This window comes from Helianthus annuus, chromosome 13, assembly GCF_002127325.2.
Source record: "Helianthus annuus cultivar XRQ/B chromosome 13, HanXRQr2.0-SUNRISE, whole genome shotgun sequence".
NCBI lineage: Eukaryota > Viridiplantae > Streptophyta > Magnoliopsida > Asterales > Asteraceae > Helianthus > Helianthus annuus.
This window is the reverse complement of record NC_035445.2, coordinates 13,737,958-13,764,656: the sequence shown is the minus strand read 5'-3', so window position 1 is coordinate 13,764,656 and position 26,699 is coordinate 13,737,958. Positions and strand designations below refer to the sequence as shown.

Below are 26,699 nucleotides of genomic sequence, written 5' to 3'. Positions count from 1 at the left end.
ATTCATACAGTTGTGTTTTTAACATTCAGATTCATACAGTTGTGTTTTAACAGCAAACAGATTCATACAGTTGTGTTTTAACATCAAGCAGATTCATACACTTGTGTTTTAGCATTCAGATTAATACAATTGTGTTTTAACAGCAATCAGATTCATACAGTTGTGTTTTAGCATTCAGATTCATACAGTTGTGTTTTAACAGCAATCAGATTCATACCCTGTGTTTTACCATCTTTATATTGTGGGATCTATAAAAAAAATTGACTTTAGCCCTGTAAACTGTTAAAACACAGCACCAAGAACATGAACATGCTGATAAATTCCAGTAATCTTCTGAACAATGGAATATGCGATGTAATGTCACATGGAATTTTAGTTAATGAACACATTGACTTCCAGATTTGAATTCGAAAATAATAAGAATTACGAAAAAAATCATGGAATTTTAGTTAATGAAGATACATTCCGAAAATAAAATTAAAATGTGAAATTACATGATAGCCCTTCTACTTAAAATCCCTCAATGACACATGTCCAATTCTTATTCCTTCCTAGACTTTCTGGGAAAAATAGACTTTCCACCCAACTCCTACTATATATATATATATATTATATATATATATATATGTATATATATATATATACTACTCTAAGATCCCGCGAGTTTCGCGGGTGGCTTAACACAAATATATAACTTAAACTTGTTGAAATAATCATTTGAAAGAAATAAACGTTCAAGTAACGAAATCCTTCCCTCTACCCGCGGGTACGTAATGTATCAAACGAAGAAGAAAGGAGCTATTGTTTTAACTGTTGAGGTGAAGAGTTCGTTTCAAGTACTTGGTGATTAGTAACATTATTTGTATGTTTCTACGGGTACCTTTTGTACTTCATCATATCAAAGGGGCAATTTTGAACCATATACATGAAACGGGTCGACTTGGGTTGTATTTTATCTCCAATGGGTTACTTATAGGAAAAAACGTATTATGCAACTTAACGTGTTGAAAGTCATCCAAAATGTTTTTGAATGCTTAGCCTCTACATTGGTTTATGCTAAAAATACAGTTGCAGTTTTTGTAATATTATATTATATTATATAATAAATTGTATTTTTCCAAAATTCAAATAAACAGTGTTACACACCTGCATCATTAATGAGAAAGTAAAAAAACATAACTTATTAATCACGATACACACTAATTGATGTGCAAATCAGAAAAAAAAATAGAAAAAAGAACATGTCGAAGGTGAGATATCGTATCTAATATGACTCAAAATATGACCTTATTAATGATCTTTAAACCATTATTTATGCATGGACTCTTGAATTTATTGGGTTAAAGACGCTTCAGTCAGTTACTTTCTTAGTCAGCAAACCTTTGCCTCCCGTGTTGGGACTTCAGATCGCAAACCGGCTCCAAATCCATAAGTTTTCCTGCAAGGTACCAATAATTCAACAATGCATAAATCAAATTAAAATGAGAAATTGAAGCATCAAATGTAATATATACGACATCAAGATACTGCCACCCCAGCCTGCCATTATCATCGAGCCTCTTTTGCGTTTATGACGTGCTATAGAAAAAAGAATAGTGTCAGATACAATCGTATTGTGAGGGGTACAGCATAAGAAATAATAGTGTCAGTTACGACCGTATTGTGAGGGGTACATACATTTGCGTGTATATGACGTACATATATTATTTATGTGCAACAGAAGAAAGAATCGTTGAGCCTCTTTTGTGTGTGTGACGTACATGTATTGTTTTTGTGTACATAACTGAACTATCAGTTATTCATAAGAAAATTAAAACCATGGATAAAAAGTGCTTGTAGATCAACCCAACCTGGCCCGTTTCACATTTCACCCTAAACCAATTTTAACCCATTACCTGATTAGCTCAAATAGCACATTTTATCACCTCTAGAAAACTGCATACACATAAAGGCTGGGGTTTTGAAGAAAACGTGATCCTAAACAACTTAGCTTCTAATTAATTATTTATCTAATAATAATACTTACAATGGTATCAAGCACCAAAGTATCAATTAAAGTAGAAGCTAATTTTAATGTGTTGCTACAAACTTACCTGGATATTTGATCTTATTCATCTGTTATTTTGGAGAGACTGTCTCGAGTGAATCAGCTCACGAAGAACTCCAACTTGCAAAGCAAGTTTCAAATCAATAAATTTAAAAACAAAGAGAAAAAAATATTAAACTCAATTTTTCTTCTTGCTTCCCTCTGCCTAGTTTAAAAACTCAAAAAAAAATTTCTTACTTCCCTTTGCGGTACTGGACTTGGATGGAGTTGCCAACAGGTACACAAATAAAACCTCAACGGAGATAACAGATACGAAGAACCCGTAATTACACAACAATATCTACAAAGTTAATAGAACAAAAAACAGAATGTAAGACAAAAGTAAAAATCTAAATACAAATGAAAAAACTAACACAAAACAGATTTGCCAAGAAACAATATATCATACCTTCGCCTGAAAGGGTAGTAGGGATCAAGCATAAATTGACCCACACGAACACAACAATGCATTATCAGTTGAAAGATGAAAACATATCAATAGACTTCGAATTATAACTTGGACAGTTGGTAAATGAATTTGCTTCTTAAAAGAAAAGACAAAACTTACAACTTACAAGATGAAGAGCACTCGCCTTAGGCTTATTTGATAGGATTTCAAAAGGCAGGAGTGATGTTGAATATGCCTCCTAATCGTCTCTGCATTATGAGCACAATGAAGTTGCTTCTTAAAAGAATGATATTGAGCTGGAAAATTATTAATATGTGTTCAAGAAGCCCTATTTTGCTCACTCCTAACCGTCTCTGCATTATGGGCACAATATCAAATCAACATCATCAACAAATTGGTCGTTTAAACAAAACACAAACTAAACGAAACCCTAAATATCAAAACGAATTGAAAATTAAAAGATCTAGATTCTCTCTAAATCAAAACACAAAATAATAAAAACTAAAGAGTAAATCACCAACCAATTACCTACATTGCATTTCCCTTTTGATTATAAAATTATATACTCAAAAATATAAAATCACATTTCATCCTAAACAGTTTATGAAACAACAAATATAGCCTCAATCATATCCAAATAAACAATTCTACTCGAAAAAAATCATGCAAGTTAAGATGAACTTACTAGAAGCGGAAGTTGACCAGAACTTCAACGGAAAAAAGGGTGGCCGAAAACGTATTCCTTGTCACTGCCGCAACTGTTGGATTGCTCAAATAAATGGCAGTTTACTTCAGCCCCTTTCCCATGATTTTCATCCATTTGATAAGATATAACATCTCAGTTATTCAGCAACCCCTCTATCTTTGAATCTTTGATTCAAAAGTTTTCAATAAAAACAAATTAAAAGAATTGAAAGCCACCTAAATGCAAATCCCAAGGGTAGGGCAAGAACCTAAATGCTCATCAAGACATGCACTTGGATCAATAACTTGTGATCAGATTTAGTATATTAACAATTGGTAAAGAAAGGACAAAATGTGGGTTAATCACTTAACTGAATCCAAACTATAATGATTTCTAAAATACCTTTGATTTGGTTTTCAAGAACATCTATTAAAAATACTCACAAATTTCTACCTAATCAGTTTGATAGAGTTTCTAAGAGTAGAAACAAACCTCTGTCAATGCGAAGATAGGAACACGAAAGCGCGTCTATTAATATCAACACCAAAGCCACACCTAATCAATTTATGCAAAAGTAAAAAAAACGAACGATTAAAAATTTACAGAACGTTCTTGTCTACTCACCCAAAAACTTGAAATCCTTTAAACCCTTATAATCAGATTAAATAGAAACAAACCGAAAAAAAGAAACTAACTATAAGGATTGCATATCAAAAACACTAAACATATGAATGGTACCTTTCTTTTTGAATTAGCTTGATTTGTTCAGTTGTATGTTCATCGATTTTCATATATCGGACATGAAACCAAAAAGGCATAACAAAGTTACAACCTTTGCCGTCGCTCCTATTTATTCGACGCCCTTATTTGTCGATCACTCGGTGTCCTTCATACACCAACAATCTCAATCCTAATGGCATGTATATTTAATGATTAAAGATGTTAATGTACACAATAAGAGCAAAGAATAATAACATCGTACCGTATCATCATATCGACTTTAGTCTTCATATCAACAAACCATTCCCACTTATAAGTAAACAGGCTAAAAGTACTATAAAAATAAAAGGAAAAAAAAAACATGTTCGCATGTCTGTGATGAGTAAAAACTAAAACCAATGCTTGTTACGAAATCATCAGCAACAACTTTCATCTCTATCTGTCTCATAATCCTTCCATCAGATTCAAGTGGAGCCCAAACACTATAATAATTCTTTGATGAATATACATAATATCTCTAGAAAACGAAAAGAACTCCCTTACATCTCGCTCTGAAGCCCCTAGCGACAGATTGCTCACTTTCCAGTCTTAATCTACATAAACACCAACAAATAACATATTACATACGCGTGTTAAATAATATCATAGTTAAGTAATATATGTGATGAAGTGAATAAAAGATTTTGCACAAAATGGACAAAATATCTAAAAAAACACAACCTAGAAGGGTCGACATCGCGTTACAACGATGAAGAAGACCCCCCCTAACCACTGAAGAATCTGAAGCCTTTTCGCATTAAGATGAGTCCTCTGATTCGGATGGTGTTGTGCCCGAACATGAAATTTCACCTCAGTATGATTCTAGTAACATACCTCAACATCCACAAGGTAACGTAAACAACTTTGTATACCCTGAAGGCTTAAGAGAATACGAACCTATTGATAGTAATGAAGATGATGAAATGGATTTCTAGAGTGCACAACTCCCACACGTTGTTCGGAATGGCTTATGTTGGTTCAAGTGCATAATTCGCCATTACAAATGGCTTTTTGTGTAGGATTTCCAAAAAATCGCCATTACAAATGGCTATGGTAGCTTTACAAATGATTGAGGTCTTACACATTCTGATTATTCCTGCCACAAACCTACATCTCATATAAATTCGCCATTTTGAATGGCTATGGCAATAACTGTGAAATACTTTTAGGAGTGGCATTAGTTGTCAAATATTTTCTCATGTTGGCACTACTTTTGTAGAAAAAAAACTTCCTCAATTTAAGTTTGATGGCGTTCAATCATCAAACATCAATTGAATCAAACATTAGTCTCAACTTAATATGTATTTTAAGTTTGATGGCGTACAATCATCAAACATCCATGAACAGCCTCTCCCATCCCTTAAAACCGATCCATCAGTCTCAACTTATTAAGTACACATTACCAACATGTGACACCTGTGTCACCGCGACCATCAAACAAATTCCAAGCCGATGAAATATTGTATTTCAAACTTGGGATCTTGTATAAATATGTGTATCTTTTGCACATATCAATTCTTGTTCAATTTCAAACTTTATATCGCTTTCTAGAGAATTATACGCAAACTGGTGCGTAAACGTACTCAGTTTAAATGCGACAAATACTCCGGAACATCAACATATACTTAACATACCTTAAATAACCTTTACATAACTTAGAAATAAGTTTTGAAGGCTTTGGTATGGCAAAAACAAGTTAATTCGCTTACAGGGACTAAACTTGACAAACTGTGAAAGTATGCCAATTTGAACTGTAACGAACATTATGGAACATGTCCATAAGTTAAACATACCATAAATATCCTTTACATAGCTTAGAAATAGGCTTTGCGGGGTTTAGTATGCTAAAACAAACTTTTGGATCATTCAGGGGCTAAAAGTGTCAAAAAGTGCACAAGTTTGCGCTTTCGCGCATAACTTACGTTCTGAATACATCTGGACATCCAAAAATTTATGTAAGCATCCTTATATTACGCCTTAGTGTATGGCATGAGAAAAATCCATTCGTCACGCATTTTGGATCGTTTTTCGCGCTTATGCGCATTCTATCGCAATTAACCGAACATCGCGATCGTACGGCCAAACGAACCAACATCCGGCATATTTTTGAGCATGTTTCAGGTCCACAATGTTTAGGCATCATTTTAGGGCCTTAAAGTTGGCTTTACGGGCCTTAGAAGTGTCGAAAATGGCTTAAATATGCAACAGGGACCAAAACTGCCATTTCTGAAAGTTTGTGCAGATCGGACATGCCCAGGCGGCCCGCCTGAGTTTTGTCTATATGCTGACGCGGGCCACGTGGCCCCTACAGTTGCAAAAACTTTGTTTTCTTGCAAAACTTGGCCTTTCAAACACTCCAAAGGGCAATGCCCTTTCACAATCTCAGGAGTTAAGGGTCATTTTGAGCCACCACAACATCTTGACAAGTGTACGCATAAGATTGTGGCACGATATTCAAGGAACGAACCTAACGGTTTTACTTTTCCTATAAATACCCCCCCCCCTTTGGTTAAAAACCCACAAAATCTGATCTAAAGCTCTAAGTTGAGGCCTTTGCTTCATACCTGAGCTCTTGGACCGAGATTAGCTTTCGGGGACTCTTCGTAAGTGTTCTTTTGTTCTTTTATTCGCTTTTCGAGTCCGAAAGTCAAAGTTTTGTTTGACTTTCTGCGTTGACCAGCCTATGGTCAACACGAAGTTCGTTGGAACTTCATAACGTGAGCGTGATCACGATGGTTATAGTCCGTAGTGACTATACCTACTGATTACCACGTTATCTAGGCTCAGTGACGAGTCGTAGTTTCGGCCAAAATGCGCATTCTTGTGTATTTTGTTACCAAACTACTCGTGAGTATCAAAATCGTTTGTTTTGATACCAAACCTATTTTCTAAACTTAGTTAAGCGTGTTCTAACATGCTTAGCTCGTCACTTTTAGTTTAGTGCTTATATAGGGTCGTAAGGTAAGCGATCTAAACAATCGCTTATACTTTCGAACCAGACCAATTTAGTCGATCTTTAGGATCCGACCAAACACATTAGGTGACCATAGCTGTAATCTTCCGAGGTTATACCTTATGGTCACGATGTTAGGCGTTCTAAACGCGTTTTACGCGAACGACGCGTTAAGGTAGCATAAGCTACCTAAACGGGTCGTAATGGGTCGTAAGCACTTAGATTAGGTTTCACTTTAGTATAAAGGCTTTGTTAAACCATATTACACGAGTCTCCATACTCGTTTGGTTTACGAACCCGCATACTATCCGATCCTCCGATTTTGGTCCGGTATATTAATATAGCTACCTATTAGGTGCCGTTTGATATTCCGTGATCTCTAGCATTGTGTGATTATTACACAAGGACTTCTAAGCAATCTCAGGTGAGTACATAGAACCCCATCTTTTACATGTTTTCCAGGAGTTCATGTGAGTACATTGGAACCCTCTTTTACTGTTTTCCAAACTGTTTTGGGGTGAAACACATGTGCCTACTTGTTACTTTCATGCTTTCCCATTTTCACATCATATACTTGCTATGTTCATTAGTACATTATAGTACATGATTCCAATACACTTCATGCTATGTACGCCCATTGTGTGCATACTTAGTACAACACTTTACAATACATTTCATGCTACGTACGCCCATTGTGTGCATACTTAGTACATTGTTTCTCATTACATTTCTGTTGCACATGCTCATCCAGCATATGAACACATTATACTACATTTTGAACCGTTTGACTATGTGAACCGTTTTAACCCTTTGATTTTATGAACCGTTTGTAACAATTGAACCGTGTGAACCACTTGTATCTGTTGACATGATTTACATTTGACAATAGACAATTGACTATACATAAACATTTCTACAATCGTTAAACATTACATCTTGATGGTTTGGTTTGAGTAAGTGACCTAAGTAACGAGGCGTGTGTAATACGATACAAGCATGATGGATACGCCACTGGTACTTCCTATATATAAGTGTTTGTATGGTATTACATATCGTAGCGTTATTTGAATCATTTCAGTTTGAGACATATAACATTTTATACAAATAACATACTTTTCACAAGATATTGACTTACAAACAACTTATCATATACAACTCATTTTACATGGTTGTTGATTTAACCATACATTATTCTCTTATTTATACATATCATCTGATCTTACCGTTTTTCAATGATTTACAAGACAAAGCAAATCACAAGGTTCATGACTAAACATTTTCCCAAACATAAGTCATGAATTCCGTTTTCACAAAACCAATGTATCTCACAGGCATTTTTATGCTGACGTACCTATTTTCACATGTGTTTTCAGGAGATGATGCATAGGACTTATCAAGACGTACTTAGGCGGACCTGTGCCTTAGTGACTTAAAACGAGACAAGAACTAGTTAAATTATGTTGTGTACTCTTTGGTTCTTGATTAAAACAGTGTAAACTTTCATGTTTGATTAATAAAACGAAACTTCAATTGCCATGGATTTGAAACAATTGATTCTGTTACAACACTCCCCGACGTTTCTGCCACATTTTGTATGTTCTACGTGGTCGGGGTCTGACAGAAAAGTTGGTATTAGAGCCAATGGTTATAGGGAATTAGGTTATTAGTAATGGTTTGACCTAGTCTATAACCTTCCTAGGACCCTAACGCGAGTTTACTTGCGTTTAGTCATAAAACAAATACCATCACCTATCCTTAGGCGACGATCACAGCAAGAGCATAAGTTTCAAAACCACTTTGAAAACCAATCATCTGTTCTAGGATGATTGATTACTAGGTTTTGAACCCTCTGTTATAAGGTTTTGAACCCCTTTGAATTTTCAAAACTCTCGTCAAAGTTTTGGGTCCTAAATAATGTGAACACGTGCAAACTGGAAGAGTGAATGCCTGTACCCTGGGATTTCTGTCTAAGGTTAGAGTGTTTGTACAAATCCACATAATCGGACCAGTCACTCTTACCTGGGAACTCTTGGGGTGAGTGTCCACTTATAGGCGAGCATGTCTTCGCGATGCATTATGAGGATCTATTTGCTTTGATTCAGCCTTTGTGTGTCGTTTGTTTGCTTCGTGGTTCAAACAAATGACCATCACCCATGATTTTTGGTTGGTAATTGCAACATCCTATTCTTACCCCATGCCATTTCATTTGTTTTCTCTCTTGTTTCCCCTTTTTAGAATGCCTCCACGACGCGAAAATCCGGTATCTACTGAAGATCTGGCAGCTGTCATTACACAGCAAATAACTGCTGCAATCCCGTACATCATTGCCCAATGTAACCGAGCCCTCAACAACAATAATGCCCCCTGCAGCTTCAAGACGTTCAACTCGGCTAAGCCATCAAAGTTTTCTGGGTCTCAAGGAGCGACTGCACTTCTCCAATGGTTCGAGAGTTTAGAGAGCACCTTCAGACATGTTCAATGTCCAAACGAGCGAAAGGTAGATTTTGCATCTAGTGTCTTTGAGAAACAAGCTTTGACATGGTGGAATGGTGTGATGAGAGATAGGGGTGCCGATGTGGCACTGGCTCAAACATGGCAAGAGCTTTGAGCTCTAATGATGAAGGAATTCTGTCCTCGTAACGAGATCAGGGCCTTAGAAAGGGAATTCGACGATCTTAAGCAAGACAGCAGCGAGCATCGAGCATACACTGATCGATATGAGGAGCTGAGCCTGCTGTGTCCTTCCATGGTTACGCCTTTGGATAAGGTGATCGAAAAATACATTGATGGCCTCCCTGACTCAGTTCAGGACATTGTTACTGGTAGTAACCCCACTACGGTTAGGCAGGCCATTGAGCTATCTGCAACCTTGACTGAATCTCAGATCAGGAAACGTAAGCTTTTCCGAAAGGGAGACAAGAAACCGGTCAAGGAATCGAAACCAATCGAGGAATCAAAGACCATGGATGAACAGACTGGATCCCCTAAGAAGTCAAAGAAGCGAAAGGCTTCTCAGAACTTCGCCATGGTTACTCACAATGATCAAGCTGTCCCCAACCAACCAGCTCAACCCCCTGCTAGGAAGCCATACAATGGAACTTCACCCTTGTGCAACCAATGTAACCTTCATCATCATGCTAGGGTGAAGTGCCGTGAATGCCAAATTTGTGGACTTAAAGTTCACACAGCAAAGGTTTGCCGAGCTGCAGTTACACCAAATCAAGCTGACAACAATCGTGCTCAAGCTCGTTTTCCACCAGGTTCTTGCTACAATTGTCGTGAGATGGGTCATTTCCAAAGAAATTGCCCAAAGCTTGCTAATGCTAATCTAGCACAGTGATGAGCATCTGACCGACTAGAAGACAACACCCTTTAGAAATAATCATGTCTTGTGTGTTATTTTCTTTTCTTGTCAAGGTCCATGAAACAGTTGTTATCATTGTTTATAAATAAATCTTTTATTTACATTGCAATGTATTTATGAGGTTTTATGTATAAAGAACATATCCCTTACAATACCGACAATTAAGGAATCGTATTCCTTGAAAAGCAAACTACCACCCAAATTTTTTTTCCATTTTATGATATCTTGCGTTTCCATGAAGTTCCTAAGTACTCATTTCTTCTAAGGAAAACAAAGTACAAGGCGCAAGTTATAACACTGGACGAATACCCAAAGTACCACTATAAATCATTAATAGGGTACCTAAGGTATTTCCATAAATCCAAAAAAAATGATGTGTTCCTTAATTCGAATATTACGTTTCTTTGGAAACAAAAAAATCGAATTTTTGGAAGATCTTCCTATCTTTTTAGATAGATCCCAGGGGACATTGAAGTCCACCTACTGGTTTCCATATCCATTTTCAATCGATAACAAGTTAATAACAAATTAATAACCAAGTTGAACAACTATGTGATTATGTGCTTATGTGTTCCCTTTTATGTTTTTGGTGTAATCCAAGTTTTTGTTATCCAAATCCTCGTAGAATCTTCCATATCATTCGTATATGGGATTCATAGTAGGATATCCAAAGGTACTATATTAAATCCTCAATGGGCTTTTACGTGATAGTAAAGACCCTTGGATTATATTGTACTATTCCATAATTAGACCCCTTGAGTGGTCTAGTTAAACAGATTAATCCAAAAATCTTGTTAGGAATATCATGTGATGATATAGCTGAAAGGACTCCTTGGTGGCCTAGTTAAAAAGATCATCTGTCGATCTAATTAAAAGGACCATATGGTAGTCTAGTCACCCTCATCACAAGTTTGATATTCTTCCCCAAAACATTACAAAATAAACTGTGCGGACTGTGCAAGGAATTACGTAATTATGGATGCATACATAGTTATGGAATTTAGTGCACAGAAACCACATCAAGTTTTGTCGTGTATCTAGAGTTAACCCTATTCATTTTCGTTTCTGAAGAAATTGTGGAAAATGACTCGTTCCGTTCATTTTCGTTTCTGAAGAAATTGTGGAAAATGACTCGTTCCGTTCATTTTCATTACTGAAGAAATTGTGGAAAATGACTCCTTCCGTTCATTTTCGTTTCTGAAGAAATTGTGGAAAATGACTCGTTCCGTTCATTTTCAGTACTGAAGAAATTATGGAAAATGACTCATTCCGTTCTTTTTCGTTTCTGAAGAAATTGTGGAAAATGACTCATTCCGTTTATTTTCGTTACTGAAGAAATTGTGGAAAATGACTCATTCCGTTCATTTTCGTTACTGAAGAAATTATGGAAAATGACTCATTCCGTTCATTTTTGTTTCTAATGAATACCCACTAAGGAAAATGACTCATTCCGTGCATTTTCGTTTCTAAAGGATACCCATTAAGGAAAATGACTCATTCTGTGCATTTTTCGTTTCTGAAAATTTTCCATCGAAGGGAAATGAATATCCCTGATTTTTCCTTCATTTCCATTTCTGAAGAGTCTCCGTTAAGGAAATGACAGGATATTGCCTTGCATATCGCTAATGGTTATTTGGCAGAGTCACAAATAGACTCCTACGAATAAATTTCGGGACGAAATTTCCTAAAGTATGGGAGACTGTGACACCTGTGTCACCGCGACCATCAAACAAATGCCAAGCCGATGAAATATTGTATCTCAAACTTGGGATCTTGTATAAATATGTGTATCTTTTGCACATATCAATTCTTGTTCAATTTCAAACTTTATATCGCTTTCTAGAGAATTATACGCAAACTCGTGCGTAAACGTACTCAGTTTAAATGCGACAAATACTCCGGAACATCAACATATACTTAACATACCTTAAATAACATTTGCATAACTTAGAAATAAGTTTTGAAGGCTTTGCTATGGCAAAAACAAGTTAATTCGCTTACAGGGACCAATTAGAACTGTAACGAACATTCTGGAACATGTCCATAAGTTAAACATACCATAAATATCCTTTACATAGCTTAGAAATAGGCTTTGAGGGGTTTGGTATGCTAAAACAAACTTTTGGATCATTCAGGGGCTAAAAGTGTCAAAAAGTGCACAAGTTTGCACTTTCGCGCATAACTTACGTTCTGAATACATCCGGACATCCAAAAATTTATGTAAGCATCTTTATATTATGCCTTAGTGTATGGCATGAGAAAAATCCATTCGTCACGCATTTTGGATCGTTTTGCGCTTATGCGCATTCCGTCGTAATTAACCGAACATCGCGATCGTACGGCCAAACGAACCAACATCCGGCATATTTTTGAGCATGTTTCATGTCCACAATGTTTAGGCATCATTTTAGGGCCTTAAAGTTGGCTTTACGGGCCTTAGAAGTGTCAGAAATGGCTTAAATATGCAACCGGGACCAAAACTGCCATTTCTGAAAGTTTGTGCAGATCAGACATGCCCAGGCGGCCCGCCTGAGTTTTGTCTATATGCTGATGCGGGCCGCGTGGCCCCTACAGTTGCAGAAACTTTGTTTTCTTGCAAAACTTGGCCTTTCAAACACTCCAAAGGGCAATGCCCTTTCACAATCTCAGGAGTTAAGGGTCATTTTGAGCCTCCACAACATCTTGACAAGTGTACGCATAAGATCGTGGCACGATATCCAAGAAACGATCCTAACGGTTTTACTTTTCCTATAAATACCCCCCCCTTTTGGTTAAAAACCCACAAAATCTGATCTAAAGCTCTAAGTTGAGGCCTTTGCTTCATACCTGAGCTCTTGGATCGAGATTAGCTTTCGGGGACCCTTCGTAAGTGTTCTTTCGTTCTTTTATTCGCTTTTCGAGTCCGAAAGTCAAAGTTTTGTTTAACTTTCTGCGTTGACCAGCCTATGGTCAACACGAAGTTCGTGGAAACTTCATAACGTGAGCGTGATCACGATGGTTATAGTCCGTAGTGACTATACCTACTGATTACGACGTTATCTAGGCTCAGTGACGAGTCGTAGTTTCGGCCAAAATACGCATTCTTGCGTATTTTGAAACCAACCTACTCGTGAGTATCAAAACCGTTTGTTTTGATACCAAACCTGTTTTCTAAACTTAGTTAAGCGTGTTCTAACATGCTTAGCTCGTCACTTTTAGTTTAGTGCTTATATAGGGTCGTAAGGTAAGCGATCTAAACAATAGCTTATACTTTCGAACCCGACCCATTTGGTCGATCTTTAGGATCCGACCAAACACATTAGGTGACCATAGCTGTAACCTTCCGAGGTTATACCTTATGGTCACGATGTTAGGCATTCTAAACGCGTTTTACGCGAACGATGCGTTAAGGTAGCATAAGCTACCTAAACGTGTCGTAATGGGTCGTAAGCACTTAGATTAGGTTTCATTTTAGTATAAAGGCTTTGTTAAACCATATTACACGAGTCTCCATACTCGTTTGGTTTACGAACCCGCATACTATCCGATCCTCCGATTTTGGTCCGGTATATTAATATAGCTACCTATTAGGTGCCGTTTGATATTCCGTGATCTCTAGCATTGTGTGATTATTACACAAGGACTTCTAAGCAATCTCAGGTGAGTACATTGAACCCCATCTTTTACATGTTTTCGAGGAGTTCATGTGAGTACATTGGACCCCTCTTTTACTGTTTTCCAAACTGTTTTGGGGTGAAACACATGTGCCTACTTGTTACTTTCATGCTTTCCCATTTTCACATCATATACTTGCTATGTTCATTAGTACATTATAGTACATGATTCCAATACACTTCATGCTATGTACGCCCATTGTGTGCATACTTAGTACATCACTTTACATTACATTTCATGCTACGTACGCCCATTGTGTGCATACTTAGTACATTGTTTCTCATTACATTTCTGTTGCATATGCTCATCCACCATATGAACATATTATACTACATTTTGAACCGTTGTAACCGTTTGACTATGTGAACCGTTTTAACCCTTTGATTTTATGAGTTTGTAACTATTGAACCGTGTGAACCAGTTGCATCTGTTGACATGATTTACATTTGACAATAGACAATTGACTATACATAAACATTTCTACAATCGTTAAACATTACATCTTGATGGTTTGGTTTGAGTAAGTGATCTAAGTAACGAGGCGTGTGTAATACGATACAAGCATGATGGATACGCCACTGGTACTTCCTATATATAAGTGTTTGTATGGTATTACATATCGTAGCGTTATTTGAATCATTTCAGTTTGAGACATATAACATTTTATACAAATAACATACTTTTCACAAGATATTGACTTACAAACAACTTATCATATTCAACTCATTTTACATGGTTGTTCATTTAACCATACATTATTCTCTTATTTATACATATCATATGATCTTACCGGTTTTCAATGATTTACAAGACAAAGCAAATCACAAGGTTCATGACTAAACATTTTCTCAAACATAAGTCATGAATTCTGTTTTCACAAAACCAATGTATCTCACAGGCATTTTTATGCTGACGTACCTATTTTCACATGTGTTTTCAGGAGATGATGCATAGGACTTATCAAGACATACTTAGGCGGACCTGTGCCTTAGTGACTTAAAACGAGACAAGAACTAGTTAAATTATGTTGTGTACTCTTTGGTTCTTGATTAAAACAATGTAAACTTTCATGTTTGATTAATAAAACGAAACTTCAATTGCCATGGATTTGAAACAATTGATTCTGTTACAACACTCCCCGACATTTCTGCCACGTTTTGTATGTTCTACGTGGTCGGGGTGTGACACAACAAATCTGAATCCAATGACTAAATCAAAGGAAAGAAATGCTAACCGAAAAATAAATCTATATCAAGAAGCATCAAGAGGTCCAAAACATGGGTTCCATGATCGGAGAATTTTTCTCCTATATTTTCAAAAACAATGAAAAACCCTATATGGGTTGGATTGGTTAGGGGAACAAATTTGCAAAAAAGCTTAGGAGCACTGATTACTTGTCAGAAAATGAACAAACTCGATGACTACAATACAAAAATGTTGATCGTGTTCAATCATCCAAGAACAGTAGAATAACAACAGTAGCCGAAGCAATTCAGCCCAGCAGTTAAGAGTACCAAGAGTAGATTTTAATAATCACACAAACACCACAACAACAACCATGTTGAGAGGTGTACAAATGGTTTTTTTTTTCAACAGTAGCCAAACCGGTTTTTTTCATCAAAATCAAAAACCGGTTTTTTTTAACCGGTTTCGGTTACTAACCGGTTTTTTTACTCAAAACAATAACCGGTCCAACTGGATAAAGTCAGTTTTTAACCGGTTCATGCAAAAAAACCGTGTTTTACCGGTTTAAACTGGTTTTTTATAACCGGTTTCGAAGATTAAGATCCCTAACTGCTCTACCACTGCCGGTTTGGTTCGGTTCTAAAACCCGTTATAAAAAAACTGGTTTCGGTTTTTTCCTGTTTCAGTTCTAAAACCGGTTTTTTTGTACACCTCTAGCCTTGTTCACACTGAATGTTGTCAATCATGGTATAATCCAGTTATTTAAGCAAAAACACAGCAGAAAAAATAATGCAACAATAGATACAACACAAGTAATATGATATTATGATGCAAGTATTAAACAGGGAAAGAAAACCTTACAGTGATACCTTGAAGACATAAAAAATCAAAACACTCATCCATGGTGCAGCGAGTTAAGTTTGATTTTGTTCTATCATCACAGCCTCATTTGAACACTATGTATTTGATACGGGTTAAAGCATCACCCACCAGTGATCTACCAACAATAGCTCAGGCTAATCAGCGCAACAATTAGAGTACCAGAAGTGCATTTTAATAACACTATTAAAGTCGCATTAATGAAACAGACGTGTCAAAAATTTCCAAAACACCTCAATAATAGCCTAGATCAGGGACAGGATAGCAGTATAACGCAAGTATTCAAGGTGTCAAATCAAGTATAATCAATATGTTTAACTAAAAGCACACAATGTAAAAGAAAATAATGCACAAATAGATACAACATTAGCAGTATACATCTCTTTCTATATTCATATATACCATCAATTTCTACTTATGAAATCACCTACTATTAAGACAGAATATCAACAAACCAAAACATAGGTTACACTAAACTCTCGACTAATAAGTTGATATCAAGAACAGACGAATCAAATGACAAAATCAATTTCTTTTGAATCTTATTCTCCAGCCCTGATTCAAACCCTATTACCACTTTCATAGCCTCCGCATAACTTCCACTATACGTAAAAACAATTACCCGTATCAGATCCGACTGGTTCCAATTTAGGGTTTTTTGATAACCGCGTGAGAGAATCGCCTAGTATAGATTTAGTGTTTGTGAAAGAAATCAATGATAGATGGGATCTGAATCTGAGTATAAGATAAATCGAAGATATATAAGAATTGGCTCACTGAGAATTAGGGTTTTTGAATGATAAATCAAGATTAAACAATATGAAAGACGAATCATAAAAAAAACATACTTTGATCCGATTGAAGAAGAAATACACAAATCTACATGACCTACAGATCTTCAAGCCCCAACAAAGAATAATAAATTCTAGGGTTTGAAGAAAACAAACGGAAGAGAATGATGGTGAAATTGGCTTAAATTAGAATTTGTGATTGGAAAGATCGAAAGGAAACTGATATCAAATTTATGGAAAGTCCGGATTGTATCAATCTGGAACAAACTGAGCGTGAGCAAAAGAGCGGATGAAAAAGAATTGGCGCTCAATTTGAGGGAATGGTTTTAGAGTGATAGGTGGCAATAATAGGAGTAAGAATATGCCAAGTGGCATAAGTTTGTTTTGTTTTATTATAGGGTATATATATATATATATATATATATATATATATATATATATAGAGGCCAGTTAACGTACAATAGGGCTTATAGTACATTACGTACGCGATAACCCTAGCCGTCAGATCTTCATCTCCCATGCGATTTAATACCTCCATGCGAACTGTACGAGCTGTGCGAATTCAATCTTCCACATGCGATTTTCTCCATCTACACACCCCATGCCATTTTTCACATTACCCCATGCTAACCATTTTTTCACATGCAATATTCAATTTTCCTCATGCGATTCTACACACCCCATGCCATTTTTCACATTACCCCATGCTAGCCATTTTTTCACATGCGATATTCAATTTTCCACATGCGATTCTACACACCCCATGCCATTTTTCACATTACCCCATGCCATTTTTTCACATGCGATATTCAATTTTCCACATGCGATTCTACACATACCATGCCATTTTTCGCATTACCCCATGCTAGCCATTTTTTCACATGCGATATTCAATCTTCCACATGCGATTCTACACACCCCATGCCATTTTTCACATTACCCCATGCCATTTTTTCACATGCGATATTCAAATCTTTCACATGCGATTTAGTCCATCTACACACCCCATGTCATTTTTCACACTACCCCATGCTAACCATTTTTTCACATGCGATATGTATTGAATTCGCACCAGATCTGCACCTGATCGAACGGCTGGGATGATCGCGTACATATCGTATGATAAGCTCATTTGTATTTTACTCTTTATATATATATATATATATATATATATACATGCGAGAACCACCTGTATTTTACTCACCTGCCATTCCCTGTGACCTTGAAAACTTTCTTGATGAAGCTTTTTTACAGCAATACCAATGTCGGTTCCGGGCTTAGTAGCAATGAAAGACTGTTCATATATCCAGCCCTTGAAAACCGACCCGAACCCGCCTTCTCCCAACACGCTATCGGGTCAGAAATTTACTGGTGGCCATTTTTAGATCAGAAAAGCTAAAAATTTTCAAATTTGGTGACTATAATATCTCACCTTCACTGCGGGGCGTTGGCGGCATAGATGATACCTTGCTGCTGTTTGAAGTGATATGATTATTAACATCTAAATCTGCCCCTGAAATCATTTAGAAAACATTCAATTCAATTTCATGTAAATTGAAATTAAGATTGTTCGAAAAACTCGCTCGAATTTGGCTAGTTTGTAAACGAGACAAGCCCGAAGCAAGGTAAGCTCGGCTAATTAGATTGTAAATCAAAGGTATAATACACTTTTTAATATATGTTAATTGTAAACCAAAGGTATAATACAATTTTTAATATTAATAGATTACGAACTCTTTTGTTATAAATTCTATGTTAGAGACAGGGTTGGCCCGTTAGGCTTACCAATCTAGAAACACACATTAATCAATGAAGTTAGGCCTTCCCAGGTCAATGCATACCTGAATACTGTTTGCAACAAGACTACAAGCATATGATCTCTGTAACATTTCCATAGCTGGACTACATAGTGAGCATCTTTCCTCACGCTGACTTCAATCATGTATTGTGTCATCAAGCTTCATTTGCTGCAAAATCTACAAGTAATAACAATGGTTTGTTTATTTACAGTTCAAGAAACTCAAATATATTATCAAAAGCCATACTTTCACCAAATATTCTGCTATGAGTACTTTGTACAACAGCTCGAACAGTAAATCCTAACTCAAATGCTCCCTGCACAAACCATCAGTCATTTAAAATCAAGTGCAAAATGTCTATTGAGACTTTATTACCACTTGTAACCAACCTTACTGTTTGTGAACCAACTTTGCCAGCAGCGTCTTCAATAAGACCATTGGGTATGGGGGAGGATAGTCCTTTGGAGACTATCCTCCACATAAGCGCCACGTAGGCAAAGGAGAAGGACCCTCCCCTTGGAGACTATCCAAGGGTGTGGGGATGCTCCTCCTCCATTTTTTATTATTATTTATTTTTTGTCATATTAATTAAAACAAAGTAAATAAAAATAAAAAAAAAAGTTACATTTATATAAAAACTTAAAATTACATTTAAAATAAAAATCCTAAAAACTTAAAATTACATTTAAAAAAAAACCTAAGAGATAACAAAATATATATGTAACTTATATATATGTAACTTATAATTAAAAAAATAAGACTAAAAACATAAACTTAAAAAATTAAGAATAAATATATAAGAATATAAATATAAGAAAAAAATATCACTAACTTTCTCGGTCTCGCTCGATGTGTGGGTTCCTGTTTCGTGGTTGTGACGAAACCTCCTCCTCCTCTTCTTTTTCCAAAATTATTTGTGTCACCTCTACCACCTTGTTTATAAAAAAATTTACGGCTTCCATGGTGTCCGTCGAACCCGACGAAGAAGAAGATGACATGGTGTATTTTTTAGAGAAGATTATGTGGGTATTTTGTATAAAAAATGTGGGAGTTGTTTGGAGAAAGTGGATGAATTTTCGTATAAAAGTGGATAGATATGTGGGTATTTATAAAGGTTTTAAATTAAGCCTGGGAGAAGTTTTTTTTTTATAAAAATGGGAGAAAAGTGGGAGTAGTTTAGTAAAAAAGTGGGGTGAAAAGGGGTTGAATTTATAGTGGTGGGGTGAATTTTTTTTTTTTTTAAATTGTTGCAGGTTAACGTTAGAGGGGCCCACCCCATTCAACTTTTCAGCCCTGTCTTGCACGTCTGAATTCCGACGGAGAAGCCGAGCCGGGCCCCTTAGGGGCGGTGTTGGACGAGCCCAAAAAGGGGGACGGGCCTTTCACGTGCCCCATACCGAAAGGTCTAAAGAATAAAAACTACAAAATATACCTAATATTAACATCCCGATGGTAAAAACACTACTACTAAATTGTAAATCAAAATAATACACCAAAATTCCCCTATATCATGTTCTAAACCCTAATTTTGACTATAAGTCAGTATCGAGAACAACAAATCAACACAAAAAGTGTTATTTATAGATTGGACATAGAAAATTAAACTAAACCCTAATGTTGTTATACGAGCGTTGTGAGACATCGTAGATCTATCTGGCCTACGATGGCCATAAGAGAAGGCTTTTGAGAATCGTTGCCATCATAAGCCTTCAAGACCTCCTCGGAAATACCAGACTTCATTGAACACAACTAGGGTTGTAAACGAACCGAACGAACACGAACAAGGCCATGTTCGTGTTCGTTCGTTAAGGAAACTAACATGTTCGCGAACTGTTCACGAACGCATACCGAATATAAGTTTATGTTCGTGTTCGTTCGTTAAGGAAATTCTGTTGTTCACGAACAGTTCGTGAACACTGGTCTCGAACACAAACGAACGCAAACGAACATTTAACTTGAAAATACAAAAAATAAAAATATTGGTATCCTTAAATATTGGATATAAGTAGTTAAATACAACCGTCAAATGATAAATCAAAACACAAGAAGTCTACTACACTACCAAACAATGAATCAAATTTAACTAACTTAGAGCATTCACAATGGATCCTCTATATGTATGTGAGTGTAACCTGTATATTTGCGAGAGTGGTTGTAAATTGTTGTAAGTGGAGGAGAGAGAAAAGGCAGAAAAGTTACTGTTCATCAGTAAATTTAGAGAAGATACTGTTCACATCTATAATTTTTTAATATTTTTGAAAGTGGTGGAGAAAGAAAAGGTAATGGTAAAAGTATAAAAAATATTATTTTTTAATTGAAAAGAAGAGAGAAAAGGTAGTGTTTTTTAGTGCAATTATAAAGATGGAGTAAGAGATTTGATTGTGAATGCTCTTAGACATAATTATCCCCAAAAATGTCTTAGAATATCAAAATTTTAGCTAAGTAAGAAAAAAATAGGGTTTCAAGTTTTCAAAGCTTAGATAAGGTTTATTGTTTATTATTTTTTAATATAATCAAACGAACACGAACGAACGTAACTGAACATATTACCGAACGTTCACGAACGCAGTTGAACAACTAGACCTGTGTTCGTGTTCGTTCGCTAAGCTATCCGAACAAAATTTTTTGTTCATGTTCGTTCGTTAAGCTAATCGAACGAACGTAAACGAACTTCCCAACGAACGGTTCATGAACTATTCACTGAACGTTCGGTTCGTTTACAGCCCTAAACACAACACATCAAGTTGTTCCCAGAGGCACCAACCATCTACAAAATATAGTTCAAGCTATGTATCATGTGGTGTACTAACAAATGAAGAATATATTAACTAACCTCCAACTCCACGTTTTTTTTTTGCAACAATCAAGCGATTTTTGCGGTCAGGCTCATGATAGAGATCTTTTTGCTGACTCAAACAACAAAACAAAGCGATATGAATCTGACCACTGTTCAAAGTCAAATAGAATGACAAGTTTGTTGACTCGTGGCCTTCAAACTCAAATCTCCCAGATAGTTCACAACACACAGAATTGCTAATACTTTTAGCGACACTTTTTATTAAATTAAAAGGTTGCAATTTACAATTAATAATGACCTACTTATAAAGCTACCAACAATACGAAACTTACTGAACTAGGACTCCTAAATTGACTTTAACTCTATCTAAACTAATCAGATAAAAACTAAAAACTCAATTATTAAAACTAAGTCCCTGAACTTTTAGATCTCCACCGAACCACCCCTCGAGATCCCCCGTACCTCCTTAACGTGCAACATTGATTAATTTCAATAAAGTTACCTAGCATTGTACTTACCCTTTACTTGACCAAACATAGTTCCTGTGACATAGACACAACATGTCTCATAAATTTAAATGCATATCACAACAACAAAAAAAATGTATAACAAAATTCAATAAACTATGTGAAGAAAACAGACCTCTATCAGTGAGATGCTTGACAGAGCAAGTTGCAAATTATGCTGCTTAACCTTCTCCAAAGTGGCCCTCAATTCCTTATCTCGGTTCCACTTACTTGACCGCAATTATATAAAAGAAAAATCACAAAAAAAAACAGATTGGAAATTCCACAAACGGTGATATCATTAGCACATGTACCAGTTGTTGATTTTGAGGAACTCAAAACACGAAGGGTAAGACCAATTTCAGAAATGTAAACCCAAAATTGGGGGATACAAAAAAAAGACTTACAGTAAAGAGAGTTAGGTTGCACTCAGCAGAGAAGACCGGAAGAAATCTTCAGTTAGGGTTTCTTCAAATCGGTGTTCATCACTGCGTGTTTTCAGTTTCATCGATTTTTGTTCTTCATCTCTGGTTATTCATCATCTGATTTCATCTTTGTGCGCATGGGGAAGGGGAACGGATGGAGGATATTGGAGATATGAAGGAGCGTAGGGTTCAAGATCCAGAGAAAAAGAGAGATTAGAGATACCATGATTATTTGAATTTTGAAACTTTGGTTCCAGTCTTCCAGAGATCCAGAGAAAATAAGAGATTGGAATGAGCGCGATGATTTGAATTTTGAAAGTTTTAGGGTTCCAGGCTTGTATCGGAAGCATTCATGTGCTTTAAACAATTGTACACAAGGCTTGAATGGTTGTAAAGTGGCAAATGACCATTTCTGCCCTTCGGATATGCATTATATATATAGTATAGATAGTATAGATATGTTAGGTGGTCAATAATGAAATTACATATCATGTCTAATAAGTAATTGGTAACAAAGTATCATGATCGCAATCATAATTTATGAATATGTAAACAGATATTACAAAAATGATTGTAAACAAAAAAATCATAAACAAGACGAATAATGCTTATAAATAGTTTGACATCATATGTAGGCTAATAGAGAATCGTCGGTTGCTTTACGACGCCTGGATGAACGTCTAAGAGATTGCTCATGTTCATATATGTGTGTGTGTGTGGGGGGGGGGGGTCTTCTAGATCTTCATCAGCATCTTCATTAGCATCATTGGAATCAACACCATCAGAACAAGAATTAGGTTTATCATCAGGGGGATCGGGAGTCTAGCAGCGATAGCAGCAACACGTTTAGCTGCTCATGCAGCAAGTTTGGTAGCCTTGACTTTTTTTACAGTTGCGCGAATCATGGTCGTAAACATATTTTCGTGGCGTTAAATTCAGAATCGGTGATTTTTTTGTTGTCCTTCTTTTGAGCATAACATGTATCGATATGTATGTATATTCATTGCTCATTGTAGGATTGTCGGGATATTTTTTGTTATTTGATGTACCGATACGAGTGGAAAAAGCCAGATTTTTGTAGCATATGTGTTGTACATCTTGACAACGTCATCCCAACTGTCAAACGTACCATTTTGCAATAGGAATGTATTCAGTATCAACATCAGGTGTCCAATATGGTCGGCCATTAGGTGTAGAATGTACATCAGTCGTAATTGTTCCTGTATACATAAAAAGAAAAACATATAACATTGTAATTAATAAGGTATATGGTGTGTGTGCGCATGATGTATGTTTGTTGACAGTTATTTGGGGATGAGTGTGGGGTGTTGGTAATGTGATGCACATGTGTATAATTATGTGCTAATGGTTAACAATTTCTTTGTGATGATTACAGAGTGTTGTCAACATAATGCATATGTCTATGTGTACGTGATGTATGAAAATAGAAGTAATGACTGTAAAGAAACATTGATTTGTTTAATGCTTATTAGTGATGAGTATTGGGTGTTGGTAATGTGATGCACATGTGCATAATTATGTATTGTTGGTTAACAATTTATTTGTGATGATTACGGAGTGTTGGCAACATAATGCACATGTGCAAGATTACGTATGTATGAAAATAGAAGTAATGTCTGTAAAAAACATTGATTTGTTTAATGTTTTAATGATAAAAATAGAAAAAGATAATAGTTAAATATGGATTACGGGGTGTTGGCAATGACGTGCTTGTCGTAGTCACACGCAAATTTAATCCAATTACAACTAATTAGCTAGCGGTAAGTGGGTATCGAACACAGGGAGTTTGTGGAATATGTGCTATCTCAATGTATGTCTAACTAACTAGATTAATCTAAATTGCAAGAAATGTAAATTTCATTGTTTGGGTTGAATGGTTTTAATTATCTAGAGTTACTAAATTAGAATACAAATCAAAGCTAGGTTTTGTAACAGGATAAGAAGGTAGCGATCATCCCGAGTTTCAGGTTTTAAGTGACAATCAAGGTTTATGTTCAACTGGAAAGAACTACATAGACATACCTCATGCAAGATCAATTGTTTGTGATGAAAGGGAACTAAGTACTCGGATTCCTAAAACGCGAGGTTGTTACCCGATGACCAATCAACATATATCCAACCCTAATCCCTCCCATGATATCTCGATTGCCAACGGCACCAAGAACGTATGGTTTAGAACTATTATCAAACACACATTAACAATTTACAAACAATCATTCAAACACCATAATAAACTAAACAACACATGCAAAGTCTATTATTCCAGAAATTAAAGAACAAAACATAATTGTCACATGTAAACCTTACATTCGGGATGATCACCAAGCAAACCTAGCCGCTCATAGTGTGGTAAATCATCATCACAATCAAACCTTTGTTCATTCGAATCCAAAACAAAGTCCTCATGTTTAGACCACTCAAGAACACAAGAAGATAGCCAAAAATCGCCCCTAAACTGCTCCAAAACCGTCCACAATGATTGGCCTTGAAAAGACACAATAAAACATCATAAAATAGGGCAGTTACACATTTCTCGCTGGCCTCCACCGTAAATTACGGTACCACCGTAACTTACGGTGGCTTGGAATGGCTTACGGTGGGTCTCTACTTCCTTACGGTGGAAGAAAAATGTTGGGGTCTACCGTAATTTACGGTAGCTACCGTAAATTACGGTAGGCTTCAGCATGCAATTTTGTTTTCAGCATAACTTTTTCGTTTCAACTCCGTTTTCTTCACCGTTTTCGCCTACGTTCTCGTAATTTCGTCCTCTATAATGCTATACTCTTAATTCTTCCATAACAATAATTGATTTTTTTTCATATACTCTCCATCTTTCAATCTCCAATCCAGTTGCGCCTATTCGAAGCTTCATTTCCACACTTTAAAGCCCTAAATGTACCTGAAACACAAGCAACCGTAGTTATCTAATTCTAGACAATTACCCGATTAAATGTGGGATTTTAATATCATTTATACCACTTAAGGGTTGTCCTACGGACTACCCGTCACATCCCCACACTTAACCGTTGCTTGCCCCAAGCAACCCATCAAAAACCATTTTCAAGTGCACAAGCGATCAACATAAACCAAGCGTAAACATGTTATCCTTTTACTAACCATTTCCTACCACCCTGAACAACACACCCCTCACTATATCTCTCCTCTCGGCAACAAGTAAGCACTAGCAAAGATAGCTAGACACACACAAGGCAACCGGGTGATTTCACAACTATATGCTTGTACCTAAATCGGTCCTCCTCCTCAAAAGTGCCAAACATGAATGCAAATCAAATGGGCTTTAAGGTTGTAACGTGGCTAGGTGTACGGGTAGGAAATGGAATATATATGTAGTAGCGAAGGACTTAACCCGGTCTTTTATTACACAATGAAAAAAAAACAATAAACAAGACATAAACTACTATATACAAGATAACTCAAACATTACTTTTTTTTTCATCTTTCATTGCTTCTTTTTTCTCTTTTTCTTTTCTTTTTCTTTTCTTTATCTTTTTTTAACAACATAGCAAACATAACATAGCAACAACGAAACATTCAACATAACAAATCTAAACACCACTATAACAACTACTAACACTATAAGACCGAGTCAAGTCGGGTAAATTTTTGAGGAACTTGGTAAGGGGTAACAAATGATCGGTTTAAGCACAAAATGGGCAACTAAATATCCAAACCCCCGCCCCTCTCACTACCAAGCTCATATATATAATTAATGAGGTCCAACCCCCCAAATCCCACACTCGCACACACTATGACGAGGCTTTCCTAAATGCCCTTATCCTTTCTACATTCATGCTCAACTAAGGCCTCAAACCGTATTCAAGCACAAGTTCTAATGCACCCCCACCCGTTGCCACTCTCATTAAAGACAAGCATTATTTATATACAAGTGTAGCTTCAACTCTCACCAAGAACAAAGGGTATTAAGGGTTGTCGGTGTGTTACTCAGGTGTATTCCAAGGTGTTCAAATTCTCACAATGTTTCGCATGATTTACAAATTTTAAAAACCTCAAAATTTCCCCCCATGTAAACCTTACATTCGGGATGATCACCAAGCAAACCTAGCTGCTCATAGTGTGGGGAATCATCATCACAATCAAACCTTTGTTCATTCGAATCCAAAACAAAGTCCTCATGTTTAGACCACTCAAGAACACAAGAAGATAGCCAAAAATCGCCCCTAAACTGCTCCAAAACCGTCCACAATGATTGGCCTTGAAAAGACACAATAAAACATCATAAAATAGGGCAGTTACACATTTCTCGCTGGCCTCCACCGTAAATTACGGTACCACCGTAACTCACGGTGGCTTGGAATGGCTTACGGTGGGTCTCTACTGCCTTACGGTGGAAGAAAAATGTTAGGG

At 36.3% G+C, this 26,699-nt stretch overlaps 2 long non-coding RNA genes across 3 annotated transcripts; both read right to left on the bottom strand.

Moving 5' to 3' along the window:
- Positions 1-4,276: 4,276 nt before the first annotated feature.
- Positions 4,277-19,165, bottom strand: LOC110902481. Of its 2 annotated transcripts, XR_002571144.2 has the most exons (7): positions 18,954-19,165; positions 18,811-18,880; positions 18,607-18,741; positions 18,198-18,278; positions 17,970-18,133; positions 15,957-16,092; positions 4,277-4,493 (listed from the first exon to the last, which is right to left on the bottom strand). It is a non-coding gene; the product is annotated as an uncharacterized LOC110902481 (long non-coding RNA). The 2 variants fall into 2 exon arrangements; XR_002571145.2 differs by lacking the exons at positions 4,277-4,493; positions 17,970-18,133 and having other exon boundaries at positions 15,027-16,092; positions 18,954-19,160.
- A 2,054-nt stretch (positions 19,166-21,219) lies between these two features.
- LOC110902480 lies at positions 21,220-22,739 on the bottom strand. Its single transcript, XR_002571143.2, has 3 exons — positions 22,275-22,739; positions 22,004-22,097; positions 21,220-21,903 (listed from the first exon to the last, which is right to left on the bottom strand). It is a non-coding gene; the product is annotated as an uncharacterized LOC110902480 (long non-coding RNA).
- Positions 22,740-26,699: the final 3,960 nt, after the last annotated feature.